Source organism: Lygodium microphyllum, chromosome 10, assembly GCF_053477565.2.
Source record: "Lygodium microphyllum isolate KBCC chromosome 10, Lygodium_microphyllum_v1.1.10, whole genome shotgun sequence".
Taxonomy (NCBI): Eukaryota; Viridiplantae; Streptophyta; class Polypodiopsida; order Schizaeales; family Lygodiaceae; genus Lygodium; species Lygodium microphyllum.
Genome location: NC_141144.1, coordinates 96,082,412 through 96,100,738, shown reverse-complemented (window position 1 = coordinate 96,100,738; position 18,327 = coordinate 96,082,412). Strand labels below are relative to the sequence as shown.

The following is an 18,327-nucleotide window of genomic DNA, read 5'->3' as shown; positions in this document are numbered from 1 at the left end:
GATACGTCTGATAGCGCGTCTACATCTCAGTGTAGACACAGACATAGACACGAAATTTTTTTCCTCTCAAAGCGTTTGAGGGCGCGTCTTAGAGCGCGCGTGCTGGCGTGTATGCTTTGCAGTGTACACGCGATGCACAGAAGGTTGACCTGCACTCTACACGCGATTATACACGCACATTGACCTGGGATGTGCCTCTGGCAGCGCGTTTGTGCTGCATGTTAGATGCGTACATAGACGCGTTGGACATAAGGTTCACTCTGGAGCGTGTCTGAGAGCGCGTCTAACCTGCAATGTAGACGCGGGGATACACGCGCCAGGTCTCCCAGTTCTGATAGTAAACAATATATTTTTGCAATGATGAATGTGACCAATCCCATGTTTGTGTTTATCAGTTTTCTTGTTTAAGAGAAGCATTAGCACTTAAGTGTTATGCTCAATGTCTAAAGAAAGCTATTTGAAAATGTAGGTAATATATGATTTTCTGTATGCAAATAAATTTGTCTTTTTCCTGTGTTTTTTATGCAGATGTCGTATCTTGGTTCATCTAGCAATGACCCAGATGTGGATCGCATGAATGATACATTGGCCTCCTTTGGCGGGGGGTCAATGCATTTTTTAGAGGTTTTCCTAGTAGGGAAGACTTGATGGGAGAGATGACCAGATATCTTGGCCGCTCTCCCACAGCGGACGAGGTGTTCAGTGTCATGTTTGGGACGCCTCTGGCATCTTTGCCTAGCACTACTTCCCAGACTCCACATGCAGGTACTCCACATATAGGTACTCGATATGCACGTACTCCATTTGCAGGTACTCCATGTCATTAACTAGCCCATGAAACACTGGGAGATCCTTATAAGGAGGAGGGCATTTAGTCCTTTCCTTCGAGATCAGCACTAGGGCATTAAAATCCTCATATTCATGACCTAACTCTAGTATCTTGGGGTCTCCAACCTCTTTCATTTCCACCTTTACTGGTGTAGGAAGGTTAATATCATCCTTGCTATCCCTTTCTGCCAACTCACAGAGTGGTCTAGGGAGTCCTGTGCTATGCACTAAGGAGTCTACTCCATCGCTTCATATTGGTGTTTTAGTAATTCTATCCTCATTTGCTACTGTTTCCCTAGAATCGGAGGTAGGTCCTAATAGAACCTTCCTTTCTGATAAGGGTTTTCCACATAGTAGATATCATCCAATGCTTTATAGATCTGCAATATTGCGCTTTGGAATCCAATTGCATCAGGACCTAGCATTGGAGGTATCTCCTGCTCATAGGCATATATTACTTTGACTAGTGGCATCACGGTCTTTTCCTTCAAAAACTTATCGCTTTTGAGGATCATAAACGACTCTGCCATCCTAACATCACTTTTGCTCCCTAATCTTTCCTGTAGCTCCCATGGACTATCTCTCATGATTACTCCATGGGTATTTCCCCATAGTGACCCCAACTCCAGCATGGTGTCACTTTCAGGGGAAAGGGTATAGTAATCGATCACATTTCTAGCCAAAGATCCCACTAAACCATTTAGAATGGACAAGGTATCTTTAGGGTTACGGGGATTCCTTGGTTTCATCATCATGTACATGGCGAAAACTTCAATTCACCTATTTTAGCATCCATTGCTTCAAGGTGGTTATCAACTATATAATAAAGCTAAGACGTCCCTTATAAGACCAAGATTCAGAAACCACCACTTATAAGCAGCTCTCGGTAGATGCACCACTGATGGGACCTAAAATGGGCCAGCACTGGCTATGGCACTAGCTGGACCTCATGCATATGACAGACAATCCCACCACACGGCCTCATGGGCCATGAGCATCTAAAACTCACTTTGCACTAAATGCTCATGGCGATTTTGTGCTTGTATCCAATATGTAGTCTAATGTTCACCTTCCCTTCTCCTCAGAGGGAGATCCCATAACATATAGGCATAATGCCTCGTAATACAAACATAGGGAAGCACCTCTCGGCTAATTGCCACAACTCCACTGCGCCTCTCCTAAACCTTGGGGATTTGACCCAAGATGCATTCCTAACACATATAACATTCGCACAGAATCCACTCTTTCATAATTCAGTGTTCCAGGAGATTTTGATTTGCCTCACAAAACTTTCCCCAACGGAAGCACCCGTCTAACCCACAGCTTGGGTTTCCTATCCTCTTGGCGTTTGTCAAAGTTTATCAATCAATTGCAATTCATTCCAGGAGATACCACGTGGCATGCTTGATGCAAGGTGTATGACAATTGTGTACAACCATTTTATGATTAAAAAATCCAGCCATGTGAGGTGCCAAAAACAACCCTTTTATGAATTTTAACTAAGTGTTACGGTTGCATTGCTTTAGAGACTAGCACCAGAATTTTCGTGCTACTAGTCGCCTAATTTAATTATGGAACGATCCCTAAATGCTATGCACAAAGAGGGAAATAAGAATTTTTATCTTTTCAGCAATTAGATCGTCGCACAAACTTCATCCCCCCCTCACCGTTTAGGTGTTGCTGCGGTGCATAGGTGTAAATGGTTGTTTTGTATCATTTTTGTATGAAAAAACCAATAAATACATACTATAACATAAAGGACAAGGTCAAACTAAGGATGGAACTCATGCTTTAACCTTGCCAAACATTTACACACATAAATCTTAATTTTCCACATTTTTTGAGTGCGAAAATCTCATTTTTCTTTATTTTTTGCTATTTATTATTCATGAAAAATAGGTATTTTCTAATATATTTGTATTGGATTATTGTTTGACTGAAACTTAACATTTTCTTTGAGTTTATCCCATTTCCACTACTTTCTCCCAACTCAAAATTGAAAAAAGCCACTAATTTCCATTAAAAATGACATTTTATGGGTTTTAAAGAATTAGTAACGGCTCTAAATCATTATGGATTCTACATTTTTGTAGTTACAGCCCTCAAACATTATGTAAACAAGATTCAAACCAAAATTCATTGCATATGAAAAACATTTGGACCATGAAACAACAAAAACAATCAAATTTCTTTGTAAACTTGGAGCATATCGCATGTCTTGCGTGTTGTGGGTTTTTTAATAATTATTCAGGGCAGCCCACAGACCGACCAGCAACCATTCTTCAGTGTTGAACCTCTTTCCTCAGCCTTCTCTTTGTCTTGAAGCAATCCGATCACAGCCGGACAAGCATTCTTCAACCCCTCTTCTTCTTGATTTCTTGCACATGAATTGCCTCTATGCAGGAGAGAGAGAGAGGAGAGAGAAAGAGTGGTTTTTTATCTCTTTGCTTAGTGCATCATCCCTTGATCCATTTGTGGCAATGGAGGGCGAAGGATAGAAGCATCTTTGGGCGAGGAGGATTCCTCCTGCCTTCACCGATCAGAAAATGATGAAGAATGGGGGAAAAAATGGGGTGCAAAAAACTGACGCCCCCTCCCCACCAACGTTTCATTTCGTGAGCATTAAGCTCTTTGTTAAGAGCTTTTGAACTCTTAATCAACTTATCTAGTTCATGCCTTTTGCTTTCACACTTCTGGAAAATGGTTTTTTCGCTTTTGGAGGGGCAAACGACATCAGATTCAAGATCCGTCTGGACGGGTGGTTCTGTGGCATCAAAATCTACAAAGTTGGGCCTTGTCATGCTGTCCTCGGCTTTCAAATCTAGTAGCTGCTTCAAACCCTTGAACCTTGCGAGGATTAAATGGGGGATCAAACGACCTCGGAATTGAGATTTGACACTTGCGTTGGATTCTTGACGTCGTTTTGCATCTAGGAAAACTCTAGCTTGGCCATCTGCCACCGTTTGATTTCCCATGAAAATTAGCATTTGCACTTTAGGGACTTGTTGCTTAAAATTGTACTAATTGCCACCACCGCCCTCGACGAAGTCTATTTTTCCCCCAATATTCGTAAATTTTGGCTATTTTTAAGCACTTCTCGACATAAAAAATCATATGTCATGGCACCTAAGAGAGTATTGAGGAAGGTGCATTGTTGGGATTCCAAGCTTATTTGCGTGGCCTGTGCCCTACTTTTTGCTAACACCTTATCACATGCTGCAAGGGCTAGTCAACTAGCTAAGTCTCTTACCCTTCCTTCACTCCTGCCCACCCATTCATCTACTCTTCTGTTCATCTCTTTCAAGCTTTCATTATGACTTTGAGCTAAGGCTCTTATCCTTTGCTATTGTTCCTTAATTTCACTTTCTAGTCTCTTCAGCTCTTATAGTTCTATAACCACCCTCTTCTCCAAAGTTTCCATGTTCTCATATCTTTGGACCCTCTCTTCTTCTCTAGCTTTGAAATCCTCCTTGGCATTCTCGACCCTTTTTATCTGTCCTTGTAGCTCTTCTTGTTGCACAATTAGGAGCTTGTACTCTCTTTGAAGTCCCACCAACTCCTAATTCTCATCTTCAAGCCTCTTTTGCCAACTTTCCTCTTGCTCCTCCTTAGTTATGAGCTCCACCTTTAGCTCACTTATTTCTCTTTCCTCTTGCTCCTACTAATTCTTGAGCTAGAAGGCACCTACTGCGTCTTTCTCTGCTTCTAACTCAGCAAAATCCATCTTCGTTTCCTCCTTTGCTCTTTCCAAATGGGAAAGGAGTTCTTTGACATAATCATCATAATTCGTAGACGATGGTAGTGCTGTAGGGATAGTCATTGTGGATGCTTCTACCTTCTGTTTGTTAGGATCTTGTCTTAACTTCACATCCACAGTTTTTGGTCTCTTTTTTTCGTGTCATGAGGGTTCCTCCACTTGCATCTTGAGCCATCTCTTTATTGACTAAAACTACATCTAGGCCATAAGATTAGTGGCATCTACTATAGTTGAAGTGCCTTGGTGGGTGCAGAGACTATGGTGGTAGGCACTAGGACAGGTAGAGCAAGGTCAATCAAACCCTTACCCTTGCCTTCTATTACTAGCGGTGCCATAATTTGTGACACTTTGGAACGTGTCCCCAAGCCTTCTTCTCTGTATACGGTGTCGTAGATTTTGTGTAAGGGCTACTGAACACGGAGTTCAAGTTGCAACAAGGAAAGAGGCTAACAAGAAGAAATCGAATTTTTGATGCCAAAATTCACTATATTCCTTGTCAAGTAAATTACATGAGGTCCATATTCAGAAAAATCTGTAGTATCTCATAACCAGTTTTGCATTCAGATGATTGAAGACAGTTATGCCATTGGCACATAGGCTTGAAGAGTCTTGAAGAGTTCTGCTAGAAAGAGTTTTGCTGGGTAGCAATTCTGAGCCTTTTCTCGATCTAATCATTGAGCAATCAACCTATAAGTCTACCCAACATTCAACACCAGTTCAAGGCTGTTCTCAGCATTCAAATTTCAGCAAGAGATTGCCACAGGAGAAGACAATAGCAGTGGACAGCAGAGAATGGAAACACTTCTTCTGTATGACTTGAACCCAATACACTCAGCCCCCTGATTCGATTGGAATGAACACCAGATATTTACAGATCAAGTTCAGTTGTTCTTGTATCCCATGTTCTCACAGTGCAGTCTTCACCTCTACTGAAAAGTATAGCATCCTGGAGGACGGGAGCTTTGATGGAAAGGCCATGTGGCAGGTTCTCAAGCTCAATGACACGGTGGGCGAGTCAGACGGGCAGCTCCTTGTGTAGAAACTGAGCTGACAGAAGCAGGTTCTTCTCTGTGCCAAAGTTCATCATACACTTGAGGCTGTCCCTGGTCTGCCTCTTCGTGCTGCATCTCTGTTTATCGTCTGCAAATTGCCTTGAAACCGTCTCAGCCAGTCTTCAACCAGCCATCATCGTCTATGGCTCAATCGAGCTCACAATCCAAATTTTTTTATCACGTGTAATTAGCCTTCGTGGATTTCTACCTCTTTGGCGATTACTTTCTGTCGATGTTGGAATATATGTTCGAATAGACCGAAGTGATGAGCGTGGATCGGGTATGTTGTCAACTCCACCGACAGAGAGTTCCCTCCTCTAGTCATCCACCTCAACAGGCTTCATCGAACTTATCAACATCCAATGTTGACTCGTCTATTTCCTTTGCACATCCTCCGCAGCTTTGAGTCAAAGCATTTGGCCTTCTTCCTCTCGGCTTCGTCTTCTGTAGCTTTGTCGTCACCTTATAGCATCGTCTCCTCATTTTTCATCGATTATGCCTCCTCGTTCCTCATAGATTCTGCCTCCTATCATGCATAGCAAAGCACCCGAGGGGCGGGTACTCAGAGAAGGTCTCCACAGTCATGGGCTTGGTGGGGATCATCTTCACAAACCCAGCATCGCCGTTCTTCAGGAACTTCGACTCCTTCTCGAGCTCCTTGCCAGACTGTCGGTCGATCTTGGTCAGGATCTCAGCGAATTTGACCGCAATGTGCGAGGTTTACTTTTAACAGATCTTTTATTGTGGCTACGATCTTCTTTTGTCATTCGATGGAGCCCTCCCTTTTCATCAACTTCGTCTTTTCACCTGTCTTTGGTTTTAGAGCTCTGACATCAATCTTCATTATATCTTCCTGCTCATCGAAGTCATCTCCATCATAGCCGCGCCCTCATGATCGTCGTCATCATTCTTCTCAGACTTTTCTGCTAGCCCGCCATTGATAGCCCTTTCAAAAATATCCCCCTTTTTCCTAGCTTTTTCCCTCTCCAATCTCAACATAGCATTCGTAAGGCTATTCTGAAAGTACAAAGCTTTCTATCTTTCCCTCCAACTTTCAAAACAGAAAGCCTTCTCTTTTACTACCTCAATGATTTCTCCCATGAATCCATGGTATCAAATACACCAATTTTTAACCAACCTTTGAAATCAGATGTAGCAAAGGATTTCTGTTGTGATCCAATCGAAGCAAGGTCCATAAGTTCAGCCATGGATGACATGAACCACAAGCATCAGAAAAATAGCACGATAGCACGATCTGATTCAATGCTTCAATGACCTTCGATGTCACAAAGCTCTCTGGTTCATCTCCTCCATTCGCCTCATGTCCGCATTCTCCGTATCCCCTCCTTTCTTTGCAGTCTTGACTTAATTGGCATGGCAAATTCTAGCATATTCAGGAGGGAAGAATCAATCTTTATTAATGTTAACTTCTACTCCGCCTCCTTTGATTCCACCATTTCCTGCACTTTTCTTGGAGATCATCATTGAAATTATCAGCTTGATAATGTCCTTTGGCATCAAATCTTCATATTTTTCTGTCACACATACAACATGCATACAAACTGAAACACACATAAACACAAACACACAAGTGGAATATGTACATTGGATGCGGGTACTGAAAGGACGGATTATCTTAATGCATCAATCACACACAATGAATCACACGCAAAAAGATAACACAAATGCACAACAAAAATGGAGGTGTTTACGACTCGGATGCGCAGCAGCACGACATCGACCCCCTCTAAACCTGCGCATCCTTCGGATGAGCCAACTATCCAGGATCATCCAAGTCCACAAATAGGTCCAGTCCTTCATCAGTTTCTAGTAGACATGTTTCTCCATCAGCTTCATCATCCATATTCTCTGCTTCTTCTGCTAGACTTTCTTCTACCTGCTCTTCTTCTGCCAATGCTTCAAGTGAATACTCTTCATCTTCTCTTCTCTTGAAAATCTTGACTCGTTTTCCAGCAATGGGCACCCTCAATATCGTCCCATCCAATTCAGCCAACTCATAGGTAGCATTGTCAAAACCCTGTTTCACCTCATACGGTCCAAACCATCTTTGAACCATTTTTCTCATGCTACTATGCTGATTCTCTAGACTACTGTCATAGACTAGAACCCAATCTCCTTCTTTTATGGTTCTAGGCCTCAAGCGATGCCTCAAATCAAACCTGTTCCTGTTTCTGAGTCGGGCTGCCTTCAAAAGATCAACTGCTAGCTGCACATCTTCTGTCCTTCTCTCTAGTTGATGAATCCGAAGAGCTAGTAGCTCCTCCCTTGATAAATTCTCTTGCCATGGAAGAGCACTCCACATGAGAGCACGGATTTCTATAGGCATGACAGGTTTTTGCCTATACATCAACTCTGCAGGCATATATCCAGTAGTCATGCTATGTGTAGAGTGGTCTTTCCACAATGCAAAAGGCAATAATCTCGGCCAAATCTCCAATCTGACCTCTACAAGCTTTTGCCAATGCCTTAACTATCGGCGGATGTCCTATTTCGCTCTTGCCATTTCCCTCTGGATTATAGGCAGCAGTAAGAGCCAACTTAATCCCAAGCCATGAGAAAAATTCTCTAGCTTCGTCTACATCTAGCTCTCCACGATCAGCTCTAATCTTGCCTATACATCCATACCCGCAAAATATTTCTTCCAATAAGAATTTACATACTGTAGTGGTGGTCTTCGTCTGCAAAGATTTGCCTTCAACATAGTTTGTAAGATCCTCCCTAGCCAAGACAAGATATCTCATCTGCCAAAGTCCCACTAGCAAAGTAACCAAGTCAACCACCCATTTATAATGAATACATAGTGGATAGGTCGGATGCAACTCATCACGATGCCACACTAAACAGTAAAGCTGACAATCCCTGCAAGTCCCCACAAAGTGGGAAACAACTTTCTACATCCCTTTCAACCAGTATCTTTCTTTGATTTTCTCATAGGTAGCCCACACACCTCTATGACCAGCCCAAGAACTCTCATGAAACTCTTGCATAATCTGTATTTGCATCGCTACCTCACAAACTACTCTCAAAGGTAAGCCATCTCTCTTCTTTGGATGCTTCCAAAGAAAACCATCTTTCAAAAAATACCCATAAGCCTTTCTTCTGATTTTCTTGAATTCATCATCTGTCCAATCAGCTCTTCGAGTCAATGAACTTAGATACTGTCCAATTTGCAGCCACTCGTCAACATAGAGTTCTTCAATAAAGGCTTCAACAGTAGATACATGACAATCATGAACAAGGACTGAAGCTGCAAACTCTGTCTCATCATCTTCTGCAAGCATTGACTCCTCATCCTCATATCTCGCTCTAGACAGCATGTCAGCAAAACTGGATTATCTTTTCCTGCTATATGTCAAAATTCTGGATTCAATGATTTGATGTAGGCAATCCACCAAAGCATCGCAGCTAGTAATCATGCCAAGCAAAGGCAAACAATATGTTTCCACAACAACTGAAGCACCAATAAAATACCCTTTATCACACTTCAGTGCAGTGACTACTCCCCACAACTCTCTTTTAATTTGTGGATATCTCCTCTGTCGCTCATTAAGAACTTTAGCTCCAAAGCGGATTGCATATCTATTTCCATCAGCATCATCCTGTCCCACTGCCTAGCCTATGCCAATAGGGCTAGTATCAACTGTCAACATGATTGGCCGTCCACACTAATAATCCGCCTTGCGAAGAGCAGGAGCTGACTGCAACAGCTTCTTGAGTTTACGCATGGCTTTCGAATGCTTCTCATCCCAATGAAATTTCTGCCCCTTTCGAAGCAGCTGATAGAGAACATCTGCTATGTGAGCAAAATGAGGAATCCAAATCATATAAAATACACAAGCTCCCACAAATCTGTGCACCTCTGAAGTAGTCGAGCAATACTCTGCAATCCTGCTTATGGCATCCACCTTTGTAGGTGAAGGCTTCCTGCCATAATAACCAACCATATGCCCAACTATGATGACTTCATTAACACCAAAGACAGATTTCAGCCCTGAAAGAGTCAAGTTCACCTCCTCTAATCGTGTCAATATTTGCTCACAAGCAACCAAGTGTTCAGCCACAAACTGTCTACATCCTCACAAATCAAGACTCTTATTCTTTTCTTCTTCTACACAACCCTTAATAGGCACATCATCTAGGAAAGGCATGGTATATTGCGGAATATAGTCTCGTAGAACTCTATGCATAGCATTCATCATATGAGCAACTGAGTTGGTGGCACCTTGAGGCAAGGTACACATCCTCACAAGACCAATAGGTGTCCGCATAGTAGTAATATCCCTGCTTTCCAAGGTAAGCTGAAACTGATCATAACTAGAATACAAGTCACCTAGAGAATAGATGGCTCGTCCTGCAAAAGCCTCAGCAAACTCATCCACAATTGGACCTGTTCCCACATTCTTGATTGTCACTTTGTTCACGGGCTGCATATCCTGAATAAATCTCAAAGTACCATTCTTCTTTGGTATAGTAAACCACCTATTAGAATAGGGCGCAGAAGAGGGTTCCAAAATCCCCATCTTAATCTTCTCATTCAGCAACTCTATCAGCTTTGGCAAGTGTGCTTTAGGCACAGGTATAGGACGTATATTCCATGGCACATGAGGGACAGTGAAGATGACCATAGGCGCAACCAATTCGGGACTAATGCAGCCAATTTCATGAGGAAAGAAAGCAAATGCCTTACCATGATGTCCAAGCATCTCTCTAAAACATTCTTTCTCCACTGGAAGCAAGAAATCATCATTTCTAATCTTCAATTCTACAAGAGTTTCAGCTGTAAATTTATGTCCAATATTTGCAGGATCTCTCAACATAGGTTGTTTCATAGCTTTTTCTATCTGCTCATCACTATCAGGAGGAAGCGGCCCTGCAACCGGCTTAACCTTCTTATCAACTGTTTTATACTTCGTGTCAACCTTGGCATTAGTCAAGCACTCTTTTCTTTGCTGCAATTTCTGCAAATTTTCAGCAACTCTCAACTCTGTTGGCTGAAAGTTTTCAACCCTTTGCTCTATGGACTACATGGGTGCAGCCTGAAACTCTGTATGCTGAAATTTTTTAGCATTAAACTCTGTTGGCTGAAAGGATTTAGCCCTCGGCTCTATGGACTGCATGGGTGCAGCCTCATACTCCATATGCTGAATTTTTCCAGCATTTAACTCTGTTGGCTGAAAGGTTTCAACCCTCTACAACTCTGTAAGCTGATCAAGATCAGCCATAGATTTAGTTTGCTGAGTTTTCTCACCCTCTAACTCTGTTTTCAGCATAAAATCAAAAATTTCCTGAAACATATCCAAGGTTTACACAGGTATGATCTTTGAACCCTTACATACATCAGTTTTCAGCATTGTACCCATTTCAGACAATGTATCCGCATAAGACATCCCTTCATACAGCCCATCTACATGCTCTTCTGCTTGCAAAATACCTGCAATCTTCAACTCTTTCTCCTTACGACCAATGTACTGCCTGGCAGCTCTAGACAAATCTGAAATTTTCTGATAACTCACTGAACTATCTGAAGAAAAACCAACAAAATTAGTGGAGAAAGAGTGGCTGCCAGGAGGCGAGATATCCTCTTTTCTCCACTTTGTACCACTGGCATCTCGCAAGACAGCGGTACCTAATGAAAATCCAACTCCTTCGCAGGTAGTGGTGCCTCACACAAGGAGTCCCTATTTCTCGGATGATTTACCCCAACATTCATAAACTGAACAGCTCGCATACCATCCTTACTACGTATCCGTGCATAGGCTGAGTCGTCGTCCATCACTTTCATCTCCATTCTTGCTTCTGTAATGAAAGGCTGTCCAAGAATAATCGGATAAGAGCAAGAATCCTGAACAAAGCAATGATAATCCTCTTCAACATTACCAATAGAAATTCTAATGCTCGGACAAGCAGCATACATATCACCAGAAGTATTATTGGTGGCTCTTATGCGCCAACCATGCTCTGCATCCATAGGCCACTTGCCACTCTCATAAACACCTCGAGCAATAAGATTAATCTCAAAACCACGATCGACTAAAGCGACCAAAGGAATCTGTTTCTCTCCAATCCTTACCACCGTCTCAGTGGTTGCTCTAGCCCAATGACTACGTGAAAAATGGCTGCGAGGAATGAGGATAGGGGTATCATCATCTTAATACTGCATAGGCTGAACTATTTTCTCCAATTGCGGATTGACAGAAGCATTCTCAACCATCACTGCATCATCATGCTCTTCCCCAAGAACTCCATGCCATAATCCCTGTAAAGCAGGTCCTTCCATCGCATGTCGTTTCCTCCGCAAAAGATCGTGCATCTGATCCTATATTTCTCTTCTAGCAGTCCCAAGAGCTTCTCCAACAGTAAAAGTGACTTCACTATTCAAAATTCTTTCATGAAAAATCTTACTCATATCCGTCTGCATATCAAGGTCTAACAAGAGCTTGAATCCTCGCTCCTTTCTTGGTTGCCTCTTCTCTTTCATCTGCTTGTCTCCCATAGGTTGTTCAGGACCTGATTGAGCTGGAGAACTTGTCATAGGTGGAGCTATAACAGGTGGTGAAACAAAGTCACCCCCTCTAGTCTTTTTGGAGGTGCTGAGACCCTCCTCATCTCTTCTTCTCTTTTCCTCAACCATGGCATCTAAACCCTGTGTTTTCGCCATATAAGCAAAAATAGAATACCTGTCAACAGGAGAATCCCATCCCATTTCTCCTCGGATGCTGGAGCCCACACAAGTCATAGTGGATGCCTGAACTTTCCTCTTCTCGCTATCTCCAAGGCAGAGGACCATAAAGCAGAGTCTCCATCTAATTTCTGCTCAAGCTAGACTCCATAAGCTGAAGCATCTCCTCTAACACTCACATAAGCTGATTGCGCAGCCATATCATCAAGGAGCTTCTTCATGCCTCCCTTACCAAAGTTCGTGTCAAGAGGAGCACCAGTCTCTGTCAGCCATATCTTCCCATCTTGTCCCCAGAACACTACATTCTTCTTACGTGCTTCCTGAAAAGCATCACAATCTCTGCAGTGTTGGTGCTTTGTACTATTGCACCAAATACATCGTCTCCCTTTTCTTTGGCCAGCTGGAAAAGCAGTCGCTGGAGCAGGTGCTACAGCAGGTACTGACATAAGTTGCTCCTTTAACTTTCCAACTTCATCTTTGACTACTTCAATCGTCAAATCTGCCAAGCCTTTAATAACATCATCTACAGATAAGGGCACTCGAGCAGTAGGAACTAGTGGATTCACAATAGGAGGAGTAGGCTTAGGCATAGAACTTGCAGCAGGGGTAGAAGAAGAGGTCTCCAAGGATTTTTCAGAAGCTGATCCTGTATTACGATGTAATCGTACTCTCCTGCGCTGCTTCTTAACAAGAGCATTCACAGCATCAATGACATGTCTCCACTCGGTCTTTAAACCTGAATCGGTAGCTTGATCTTCCAAAAGATCATCCAACTTTTCCTGTAAATCAGCATCAGCAGCTTGTAAAAATAATTCCACTTTTTGCATCTCCAAAGCTTGCTGCTCAGTTCCATCCAACTGATCATAGCGGCTCTCAAACTCTCGCAGAAGGGCGGTAATTGAAAGTCCCTTATTAGGCATAGAAACCCATGCTAAGAAATTCCTACGGTTCATAAGACCTGTATCCTCCAGGAAATATTCATCTTTTAATGCCTTCTTAAACTCTGCCCAACCAGCATGTGTTCCTTGAATTTCTGAAATTCAGACTTCAAGAGCACGCAACACAATCCGCAAGAAGTAGCGGCTCCAAATATCTTGAGAAACCCCAAAAAACTTCATCTTTTCTTCATATAAATGCAGGTAAGTTGACACTTGTTGGCCATTGAACTGCTTCATCTCCTGTTGGACAGCTTTCAAGGCATCCATGGCATCACTTTCACGTTCCACGTGAGCTTGCTGCAGCATATAGGTTGTAAATGACTGAAACAGGTTCTTCATGACATTGTCATTTGTCATCTCTTCTTGCGAGTCTCCCATCTTGCTGAAAATTAACGCAGCACTTTCACATCAGGTTCACCAGAAATGTCGTAGATTTCGTGTAAGGGCTGCTGAACACGGAGTTCAAGTTGCAACAAGGAAAGAGGCTAACAAGAAGAAATTGAATTTTTGATGCCAAAATTCACTATATTCCTTGTCAAGTAAATTACATGAGGTCCATATTCAGAAAAATCTGTAGTATCTCATAACTAGTTTTGCATTCAAATGATTGAAGACAGTTATGCCATTGGCACATAGGCTTGAAGAGTCTTGAAGAGTTCTGCTGGAAAGAGTTTTGCTGGGCAGCAATTCTAAGCCTTTTCTCGATCTAATCATTGAGCAATCAACCTATAAGTCTACCCAACATTCAACACCAGTTCAAGGCTATTCTCAACATTCAAATTTTAGCAAGAGATTGCCACAGGAGAAGACAATAGCAGTGGACAGCAGAGAATGGAAACACTTCTTCTGTATGACTTGAATCCAATACACTCAACCCCCAGATTCGATTGGAATGAACACCAGATATTTACAGAGCAAGTTCAGTTGTTCTTGTATCCCATGTTCTCACAGTGCAGTCTTCACCTCTACTGAAAAGTATAGCATCCTGGAGGATGGGAGCTTTGATGGAAAGGCCATGCGGCAGGTTCTCAAGCTCAATGACACGGTGGGCGAGTCAGACGGGCAGCTCCTTGTGTAGAAACTGAGCTGACAGAAGCAGGTTCTTCTCTGTGCCAAAGTTCATCATATACTTGAGGCTGTCCCTAGTCTGCCTCTTTGTGCTGCATCTTTGTTTATCGTCAGCAAATTGCCTTGAAACTGTCTCAGCCAGTCTTCAACCAGCCATCATCGTCTATGGCTCAATCGAGCTCACAATCCAAATTTTTTAATCACGTGTAATTAGCCTTCGTGGATTTCTACCTCTTTGGCGATTACTGTCTGTCGGTGTTGGAATATATGTTCGAATAGATCGAAGCGATGAGCATGGATCGGGTATGATGTTGACTCCACTGACAGAGAGTTCCCTCCTCGAGTCGTCCACCTCAACATGCTTCATCGAACTTATCAACATCCAATGTTGACTCGTCTATTTTCTTTGCACATCCTCCGCAGCTTCGAGTCAAAGCATTTGGCCTTCTTCCTCTCGGCTTCGTCTTCTGCAGCTTTGTCGTCACCTTATGGCATCGTCTCCTCGTTTTTCATCGATTATGCCTCCTCGTTCCTCATCGATTCTGCCTCCTGTCACGCACAGCAAAGCGCTTGAGGGGCGGGTACTCAGAGAAGGTCTCCACAATCATGGGCTTGGTGGGGATCATCTTCACAAACCTAGCATCGCCGTTCTTCAGGAACTTCGACTCCTTCTCGAGCTCCTTGCCAGACCATCAGTTGATCTTGGTCAGGATCTCAGCGAATTTAACCGCAATGTGCGAGGTTTAATTTCAACAGATCTTTTATTGTGGCTACGATCTTCTTCTGTCATTCGATGGAGCCCTCCCTCTTCATCAACTTCATCTTTTCACCTGTCTTTGGTTTTAAAGCTCTGACATCAATCTTCATTATATCTTCCTGGTCATCGAAGTCATCTCCGTCATAGCCGCGCCCTCATGATCATCGTCATCCTTCTTCTTAGACTTTTCTGCGAGCCCGCCATTGATAGCCCTTTCAAAAATATCCCCCTTTTTCCTAGATTTTTCCCTCTCCAATCTCAACATAGCATTCGTAAGGCTATTCTGAAAGTACAAAGCTTTCTATCTTTCCCTCCAACTTTCAAAACAGAAAGCCTTCACTTTTACTACCTCAATGATTTCTCCCATGAATCCATAGTATCAAATGCACCAATTTATAACCAACCTTTGAAATCAGATGTAGCAAAGGATTTCTGTTGTGATCCAATCGAAGCAAGGTCCATAAGTTCAGCCATGGATGACATGAACCACAAGCATCAGAAAAATAGCACGATAGCACGATCTGATTCAATGCTTCAATGACCTTCGATGTCACAAAGCTCTCTGGTTCATCTCCTCCATTCGCCTCATGTCCGCATTCTCCGTATCCCCTCCCTTCTTTGCAATCTTGACTTCATTGGCATGGAAAATTCTAGCATATTCAGGAGGGAAGAATCAATCTTTATTAATGTTAACTTCTACTCCGCCTCCTTTGATTCCACGATTTCCTACACTTTTCTCGGAGATCATCATTGAAATTATCAGCTTGATAATGTCCTTTGGCGTCAGTTTTTCATATTTTTCTATCACACATACAACATGCATACAAATTGAAACACACATAAACACAAACACACAAGTGGAATATGTACATTGGATGCGGGTACTGAAAGGACGGATTATCTTAATGCATCAATCACACAGAATGAATCACACGTGAAAAGATAACACAAATGCACAACAAAAATGGAGGTGTTTACGGCTCGGATGCGCAGCAGCACGACAACGAGCTCATGGGTGGCAACCAAATCCTCCTCTCTTTGGAGGGTTGCTCCATTGACATGCGGATGGCCCTGACTATGTTCTCTTCTTCTCTCCTTCTAAGCTCCTCAACCTCTTCATATGTCTTCCTCTTTCCCTCTTTATCCACCCTCTTGGATTCCCTTTGGGCCTTGAGGTAGTCCACTTTTTCTTTCTTCCTTATCTCTTCTTCCACCTTCCTATGGGGGGTTTTCTTCTTGGACCTTGGCCCCTTCGTGGCTAGATGGTGTTTCCTTCTCTCCTTCTTTGTCAATCACGGTTCTCTCACTAGATTTTTCCTACTTTTGGTAGGGAGGTGACCTATTTGATATCTCATCAACTCCTTTTTCACCTCTTGCACCTCCCTCAATGCCTCCCTAATGATGGCCATCAAGACCCCACCAAATACAATGGTTGAGGTCTTAGATGAAGGCTTCTTTCTTGCCTTGGAGGTTGGGGGCTCCTCACTTACGGGTCTTCCACCTGTAGCCAATGCCTTTGTTGAAGTCTCGATTGTCTTCCGCATGAAGCCATTCAAGTTCACTACATCAAAAGATTTGGCTGCAATGTTTTCAAGCATTACCACATTGATCCTACTCATCAACGTGTTGTACCTTTGGCTGGAAAATAAGGCATGCACCATTTTGGCTTCTAGTTAGACTTCTAGGTCGAGGATATAAGCTAAGTTGATGCCATCATTAGTGTGGACTAGCACTTTGTTCATTCCCAACATGTTATACATGTCCCTTTTCGGCCTTCTTTCAACTTTGTTGGGGACATGCCCAATGCTCTCTCCACTAGCTCTGGGATTAGCTCAATTTCTACTTAGTGAGTTGTCTCTCCTTACTGCACAATCATAGTGCCATGGTTCCTGTTGAAAGTATGGAGGAACTCTGTGCACTATTCATAGTCATGGGCTTGCCCAACTTTCTCCACGTACTTTACAAATTTCATTGATTCATAATTTGCTTTATGGTCTGCTCTTCCATAACTACATCTTCCAAATTCAGGGCATGCCTGAACTTGAATTGGTTGTAGGCCCTCCTTTCCATTGAGAGGCCATACTTTACTTGCTCATTCTCTGAGAATGGCAACTTGTTGGGTTTCTCATGTCCTGCCATTGTAGGTGCCTGCCATGAAGCCACGGCTGCCAGTACTATTCTTTAGATAAATTTTCTATGAAAAGATACGTAGGAAATGGAAAAATACTTATGGAAAACTAAAATGCTTAAATAGAGAAATGAATTTTTCCTTTAAATAGTCCATGCATTCCTCAAAAAGTTTATGACACTTTTCCTCAATCATAAGTTGGTTTTTATCCATACTTTTCTACTTTTGGACATGTTGATTAAGGGTTAGGGTTTGTTTTTATGTTCCACACCTTATCCCCTCCTCCCTTGGAAAGGAGAAGAATCCTTCCTAGGATTAGAGGTTGAAGGGTTAAGGCAATTTAGCATATGCTCACGGTGTTTTACTTTCGCATGAGCCAAGCATAGAAGTTTGGGTTGTATTCCATGTGAGCATAATGGTCTACATTGACGGGTCGGATGCTTATGTAGGTGAAGTAAGTGAGGACATCCATTAGCAAGTCAATGGAGTTTATTTGGTTAGCAATGTGTAACTCCTCCTTCATCAACATGTGATCCAAATAGGGGTGGGTCATGATGTGCCCTCCTCGACTAGTCGATTTGCAAATGGTGGTCAACACCCTATAGGAGGTTGGAGATACATAAGTTGGGTTGTACTCTGAGGTTTTGATGGCACCTCTTTGATTAGGGTTGGTCATGATTTGGTAGCCCTCTAGCTCTGTAGTAAATGTAGTGTCCAAGCGTGAAAGACAAGTAAAAAAGTCATCCCCTGGTCAGAGCCACAACCACCAAGAGAGACTCCCTCTTCTAGTAACAATAGAGAGCTCTATTCTATATCGCAAGTGAGCTCTATTCTATATCGCAAGTGAGCTCAAATAACGACCCTAAGACACCTTTGCCTCCTATTACAAAATACACCAAGGGAGACTTACCGTCAACCTAAGGCAGTGCAAAATGTTGAAGGAGGGAAGGAAGAGACAACCTAGGGAGTTGGAAGCTAGAGAATGGAAAAAGCCACAAGACCTATCAAAATGATTTATGAAGTTTAAGAGAGGCGATAGGATAGTGAGCTTGCTAGGGGCCCCAGAAGACAAGGGTAAGCGAGTGAGCCTATAGAAGGA

The 18,327-nt window shown here is 42.7% G+C and overlaps 1 pseudogene; it reads right to left on the bottom strand.

Moving 5' to 3' along the window:
- LOC148030314 (uncharacterized) overlaps nt 1-17,239 on the bottom strand; it is a 33,009-nt pseudogene extending 15,770 nt beyond the window's left edge.
- Between the last annotated feature and the right edge of the window lie 1,088 nt (nt 17,240-18,327).